Genomic DNA, 7,934 nt, shown 5'->3' on the forward strand with positions numbered 1-7,934 from the left:
ATAATATAAGTTCATCACGTATCTCATCAAAAGCAATCGTTAAATGATCATAGTCCCCCCCCCTGCACCCCTTTTTCCCCTCCCAAATATTTACTAACCATCTCTTTCCTCCCAAAAGTGCCACATGTGTCACCAACCACCCATCTCCTCCTCTAAATTGAGAAGGTCTAGGGAAAAGTTGTATTCCAGAATACAGCCCCTCCCCCCCGCCCAACCCCTGGGCCTTGCATCCCCCCCTTTTTCCCTCCAAAATGTGCCATTAACCACCCATTTCCTCCCAAATGTACCACCAACCACCCATCTCCTCCCAAACGTGCCACCAACCACCCATATCTTCCTTGCTCCTCCTCTAAATTTTAGGAGGTGCAGGGCAGAGTTGTATTCCAAAATACAGCCCTCCCCTAGAGCTCGAAAAAATGCAAGATTTGGAGTCACTATCTCCTTTTGAGTTCCGAAAGCCGCCTCCTTCCTGTATTCCAGAATACAACCCTCCCCTAGAGCTCGTATTTCAAAATACAGGAAGGAGGCGGCTTCCGGAACTCAAAATGAGATAGTGACTCCAAATCTTGTATTTTTTCGAGCTCTAGGGGAGGGCTGTATTCTAGAATACAACTCTGCCCTGCACCTCTTAAAATTTAGAGGAGGAGCAAGGAGGAGATGGATGGTTGGTGGCACGTTTGGGAGGAGATGGGTGGTTGGTGGCACATTTGGGAGGAAATGGGTGGTTAATGGCACATTTGAGAGGGAAAAGGGGAGGGGGAGGGGGGGAGGTGTGGGGATGCTTTTTTTTGTTGGGGGGGCAGGGGGGATGGAGGTACAGGCCATAAATGGGAGGGGTGGGGGTGTGGACGAAAGGGGCGGGGGGTGGAGCAAGTTGGGGGGAGGGGGGATGGCAAGGCACGATGGGGTTGCAGAGCTTTTTTGGGGGGGGAGGGAGGGAGGTGGGTTAAGTTGGGGGGGAGGGGTGGGGAATGGAGAGGGCGGGACAAGCGGGGGGGGGGGGGGGGGGAGGGTGGGAATGCAGGGATGCCGAGTTTGTTGGGGGGTGAGGAGGTGAAAGGGGGGGGGGAGGGGAGGCAGTGTGGTGCTAGGAGGGAGCCTTGTGTGAGAGGGGAGCAGGCCGGGGGCAAAGGGGGGTACAAGGAGCAGTTGGGGGGGCGTAGGGGGAGAGGAGGTGCAGTGTGGATTGTGGGAGGAGGGGGTAGGGTGGTGGGGGTGATGTGGGGCGGGCGGAGGGAGTGCAGGGGGGGTTGGTGTGGTGGGGAGCAGGCAAGACTTTGATTTTTAATGAGTTCATAAATTTATATTACAAAAGATATATTCACCACAAAAGCAACTGATCTTTCCAAAAAGTAAATGTGCTTTTCATGATTTTCTCGAAGAGGATGAGATCAAATAAGAAATCTCACTGTGTTCAGTGCTTGCTTTCCATAATTAGTGATTTGCATGCTTTTTAGTTATTTTTAGCATGCAGAAAAGCAACCATGCTTAATTTGGCATGGTATGCTATAAATAACCAAAAAATATGTAAATCTTTAATTGCGAAAAGCAATCACTTAACAAAGTCAAATTTCTTATCTGAAAATAGATTCTTCATTAGAATCTCGTCCTCTTAGAGAAAAGCAAAGAAAGCACATTTGCTTTTTGAAAAGCACTTTTTGCTTTTTGGAAAGCACGATTGTTTTTGTGATGAAAATCTCTTCTCTAATATAAATTTATCATAGATCTTGTCAAAAGCGGTCATAAATTAAAAAAACACGTGGTGAAAAGTATAATTGATGACGTTCACCCCCTGTCCCACATTATCTAAAGATATTTTTTTGTTATAACAATGTTTTTGTAGTATTTACTTTAATTATAGAGAAGATATCTTAAGAAGATGTGAACATCTTTGTTTTTTAATTTTTAAAAAATAACAATCATTTTAATTGCTTAAATTTTGATCTAAATTGAACTCTCCATTGATTGGTAATAACAAATGATTGTTTTAGACCAAATTTGTAAGCTTTTTTAAGATGAAAATTAATATTTGTCATGAAATTGACCAATTTTGAGTGGAGTTTGGAACTTAAAAAAGTGTCTGAGCAATTTGAAACAAAAATGTCACTAAAACTGTCTAAAATAAGGTTACTAATTTTTTCCCACATAAATTATTAGTTTTTTTCACATTTTTAGGTGATTTTAGGTGTTTTTGGAGGGACCAAAACTATACCTCATGCCCTGTTGTATTTTGAAACGACCGGCTATTGCCAGCTTTTGATGCCCAAGAAACATGTAAAAGGGTGGAAGAAGTATTGTTTGGGATGGGATTACATCGAGGCCAGGTAGGAATAAAGAAGAATGAAAAGATGTCCAAAGTAAGTGTCAATGTACCATGCAAGCCGTGCTTTGGTAGCTTAAAAGCAAGGAAATTCCTCTCTGCACCACGAAATGAAAATGGAGAACTGCTGGTACAACAACCAAAGAACTATGAAGCATGGAAAAAATTACACATGGCCGTTCCAGATTGAAGCAATGGAAGAAAGACTAGAATAGCAAAAGCAAATGTGTGGATTGCTCTTGATGACAAATTGGCAGTGCTTTTACAGAAGATGACATTTGGATCAGATGATTCCAAGGAGTTTAAGGAGGTAACTCGTAAATTTTATGCATCAGGTTAAAGCTTGGACTTCAAGTAGTATAATACATTACATGGTAAGTGTGATGTTATAGTAAGCGATAAATTAGTTTATTGTTTTAGGGACTAACTATGATTACGTTGTTTATGGATGTAGCATGTGTTGCATGCTCATGGCCCTTACTTTGCAAATGAAGAAAGTTTGGTGATATGGTCGAGGCCCCTCAACCACCAGCACCCACTCATGCGAAGCTGTGTGTATGAGATGAAGCCAATGGTAGCAACTCCCAGACTCCAAATTTTAAGAAGTCTTGCCCCGAATGAGGCTCTTGCTCAGGGGTTTCCACCGACTTAGGCATCATCATTGTTGCAAGAAAAATCCTCCCATTGTATTTGAATGGGTACACCCAATGGAGCCCAACCAATTGAGGGTGCAACACCTGAACAATGCTCCGCTCATCCGAGGCCACATTGTAGGCAAGAAGTGCATCTCCTTTTGAGTTGATAGAAAGCACATCCTCGGCTTTAACATTGCTAGTAAACATAGGAGAAACCAAATAGTTGCTCCAAGGTGACACACTTGCATGTACCATCCTCCAAGCACCACTTTGTGAGCTGTAAACTTCTAAGTAGGTTAAAATTCAGTATAGATGAGAATGTTCAAAGCATTGGAGGCACGATCAATCACACACATAGACAAAAAAAGCCTTTGAGAAAAGGTGTGTATTGGGGGGCAAGGGGCTTGAGACTCTGGATAAAGAGGCACATGAGGCCTTGGGCACCAGCGACCAAGCACGACGAGGCTGAGCAACAAGATATTAGATGGAACCACTAGGAATTGTCCAATCAAAGAGGGAATCGACGTAGCCACATTTTCGTATAGGCTGGGTTGTTGGGCTGCGCGAGGGCGGGGGAGAGCGAGATCCAATGGATCCCAGATGGGGGCGGGGACCCTGATTGGATCTCCAAGGAGAAGGATCCCCGGGCAACCGATGAGGGGATGCAGCATGCGACAAGCTCCCTTGCGAAATGGACCCGGCAATGAAAATAGCAGTTCTTTCTCAAGAGGACTGGCATTGTATTTTAGAGCCTGGGAACCACACCAAAGTTTAGGGCCACAGAAATCATTCAACAAAGGATTGAACTAAACAATGTGAAAAGAAGGATTTGCCTTTCTGAAAATCAAGTACCTAAAGAGTCTCCAAAATCTTGGGGCCATTGGGAAGGCCGTTCTTACCATCACTGCTCTTTGGAAATTCTGATCCGTAGCTACCATTTTCCATAAAATCATGCACATGGCCACCAAATCATGTTCACTGACAGCATTGCCATGTAGGCCAGATGCAAATAAAGAAGCAAAACGCTCAATAGGACCTTGATTGCTGCCAAGTTCCTTGTTATTGGCTAGAGCTAATGGGGCACTGCATTCATTACAGTTCACATCTTCTGGTAGGGCCACGGATGTGCCATTGAAATAGTTGGTTTCCATGATGTGATGCAGAGGCATGCGCTTGAGCTCCATGGAAAGGGTGGAAGTAGCCCTGGAGGATAGGGAAGGTTGGGGCGGTTCCAAGGTAAGGGCATCAGTCCGTGGGCTACACTGTGTGGAGAGAAAGGGTAGCCCAAGAGCTTTACAAGTTTTTCTTCTCAGATTGCCGATTGGCAACGATAGATTTGGGAACTTCGAGCACACAAGACGAGGAGGGGATGATGGTGACACTCTGTCTCTCTCGCGTGTGTTCCCATAGTAGCAATCGGTAAGGTAGCACAACTCACCCCCGTTTATGACCAGCACTTAGGCACATCCCAGCACTTTGCTTCATGTGAGGCTGTAGAAGAACTCCATGTGCAAATCATCGCCACATACAGTGGCACCACGAAGCTCAGCATGTTGTAGAGGTCGCTAATCTTGATCATTTTTTACCGAAAATAATTTCTCTACCGGAAGCGGTGGCAGGCGATGGAAGGATGTTTGGCCGTCATAGAAAATGTCCATCAATATGTCTACTATAGTATGAAACTTATCCACCTAGACCAGGTTGCTCTTGTCATCCCAGACATCGTATATAATCGGTCAGCTTCGGCTACTACTTGCTTTTATCGTGGTGTACCCTAGCGCCTATTGAAGCTTTCGGATAATCAGTCACTGCACAAGCTTGTACTGATCAGTGACTCAGATACTTTCAACCATAGCTTGCACTAATTGTAACTCTCTCTCCTCCCCCCCTCTCTCTCTCTCTCTCTCTCTCTCTCTCTCTTTTCAAAAAACTAGCTGTTTATATTAAGAAGAAGGAAGGAGACAGGTTACAATGTGTTGACAAATCTACGGAGACCAAAGTCTATGCATATTACATACAGATCCACAAGCCCTGAGCTTGCCTTTGACTTAGTTGAGAATTTTCTCTAGCTGTGAAACCAGCTTTTCCCTCTTTTAGTGAGTGTGGCTTTCAAAAGGCATAGAGTGCTTTGATGAGCACCACATCCTTGGAGATGACGGCCTCTCTCATCTTCCGCACTTCCTGAATTTGTTGAGTTATCTGATCCACTTGTTGCTTTCCTTTAGCTTTTCCCTGCAGAGCCGATGAAGCTTGGAGTCCATGTCTTTCAACCTTCTTTGTATGCATCTTTCACCTACATGAATCAAATTCTCTTTCGGCCTGAAATTGTTAGTATGCATACTATTAAAAATGAAATCAAGTCTATTTAACCATAAGCACCATAACATTTCCGTTCTCAGGACAGCCCATAGCTCCACGATGCCTTCTCCAAGTAGCAAGTTTTTCTAGCCGAGGGTGTAGCCATTCCATAGCTGAATGCACTTGGCCAATGACTCGAAACATCTCTTAGCAATAGGGCAATGCATGAAAATGTGCATGTCATCCTCCACCTCTTTGCATCTGTGGCACTTCCCATCCCCTATGTTCAGTCTGAAGGCTTTAAGCTGGGTCCAAATAGCTTTGAGCATGACCAACCAAGCTAGGCACACTTTTTTTGGTTCCACATACTTATTCCATAGCTTGTCAAACAGAAGATACCATTGCACTCTGTCCTGGAGGATTCCCCATCTCTTGTTTAGAGTGCAATGGATAGGATCCGTCCTTTCTTTGGGGGAAATAGGGAGAAGACCTTTTTGATTCTTGCATTGGAAAGCTTTGTGCGCTGGCAAATCTTTGATCGAAAGCAGCCAAGTGTCCAATTGGTGCCATGATCTGATTCTTATCCCAATAAGGTCTAGTTCTACATATGAGACATTGTAATCTCTGATCAGATCAGCTCTGGACATCCAAGCATTGATGTCTGTGTCCCAAATATCCCACCAACAGCATATTCCTTTCCTGTGCATTCTCAAAGCCGCTTCATCTTGGGCATTATCAATTGGGGGGAGGGGGATGCATGGCCACCAGATAGAGTCTCTCCCGTGTACCCCCCATGTGTAGCTAGGCTTCTCGGACAGGATAAGGTGAGTCTTGATAGCATTCCAAGCGGACCAAAGCGAATGGACCAATTGACTGCCACAACCGGTTTCACCAAGTATTTGCTCGCCATAATTGTGAGCAGGGGGAGCTTCTTCCACTTGGGGAATTGTTTAAGCTGGAATTGTTCCAGCTTTCTAGTGATCAACCAGGCCCAATCTTCAGAGGGGGAGAGAAGGCTTCTCAGCACCCACTTGGCAGCCATTCTATTAGCGAGATTAGACACGTCTTTGATTCCAAGGCCCCCTTTACCTGTATCCAAACAGCACCATTCTCACCTAACTTTAGGGATTTTCCTGATCCAGGGGTCCCCTCCCCATAGATAGTTCCTGCATAACCTTATGGACTGCTGAAGATCAGAGTCTGGCAGTCTCCAACAGCTAAGAAAGTAGATGATAGAAGGGATAATGAAGTGGTTAATTACCATCTTTCTGCCCCCCAGGTTTAGATGCATTTTTTGCCATTTGGTGAGCTTCTCTTCCACCTTGTTTAACACCCACCTCCATCTTTGCTTCAGGGTGACCTTGAATCCCATGGGAATGCCCCAATAATCTGAAAATTACTCCCTCTTCCAGGACTTGGTAGCCAGCTTGAATCAGCCAATCAGGAGGCTTGTCAATAAGGGACCTGATACCTGTTTTTTTATGGTTAATGACTGAGCCAGAAGCCCTGCAGTAGATGTCCAAGCACTCCCAAAAGAACTTAATGCTTATCTCAGTATTGGCAACCATGGCATTAGTATCATCAACAAACATTTGGGTGCATATCTGTTTATTGCTGGGCAGAGAGATGCCATTCATTTCCCCTTTTTGGGAATGCCATGGCTAGGGTGAACGTCAATGGGGTACTCTCTCTCTCTCTCTCTTTGTTATCATGCACCCCTCTCTTCTTAATTCTAGTGCGTATTTGTACCTTGGATATGCCTTATAAGCTTTGTTATTTATGATTGCCTTCCAATTGATCCCTTTTTACTGAGCTCCACAAATCAATATTTCCACTATAATTAGAGCACTTGTATCAGAGACTTTATAAAGGGAGAAAAGAACCTTAAAATCGCATGCTATAGCTATTGTGAGAAGATCTTTGCACTCTTACAATGGTAATGCATTGGAGCAGCTTCAAAGCTTCAAATACAGAGGTGCAACTCCTTGTGAGCATATCAACATATGATATTATAACATGGGAACATTAATCTATGGATAATTTAATGCAAGCATCTCTCACACATAAATTAGCTATGGGTGATTCAGTCTAAACATACATCTTTTGGCATTTGCAACCTAAGGCGAGATCCACAAATGCTAATTAGCTCTCACCAAAGTTATTGAGCTCTCACCATTTGAAGAGCAGAGTGTAGGAAGCTTCTAAAGCTGGTATGGTCAAAGCAAAGGTAACAATATTAAAGGAAGCTTATATGGACATTGCAAAGCTTTGCGCTAGCTGGTTATGGTAGTAGCTCACATTACAAGAGACAAGTTTTAGCTATCACATAAAAGAGGAGAGTATTTTTGTTTTCTTTTAGTTGATTAGGCCATCCGCGATTAAGGGGAGCATAAAATGAAATGAAAAGCACTAGCCTACCACAATACCATTAAAGTTTTTCTTTCCTTTCATATATAAAATGTGATTACTTAATTTGCATTAAAATAATTAGACGTAAAATGATGCACCCAACGAATAGCCACCATGGAACCTTCGCTTACTCAACGTAGTAGAATGATGCAGCTTTTTTCTTTGTGGTTGGCATTACAGTGACGTTATGTGCCACGATGCATAACGAGGCATCAGTGGCCTAATTACACAAGCAATTAGAGTTCGAGCATATGAATGATGAATGAAGATCA

This window comes from Cibotium barometz, chromosome 25 (genome assembly GCF_041138505.1).
Source record: "Cibotium barometz isolate CiBa-2024 chromosome 25, ASM4113850v1, whole genome shotgun sequence".
Taxonomy (NCBI): Eukaryota; Viridiplantae; Streptophyta; class Polypodiopsida; order Cyatheales; family Cibotiaceae; genus Cibotium; species Cibotium barometz.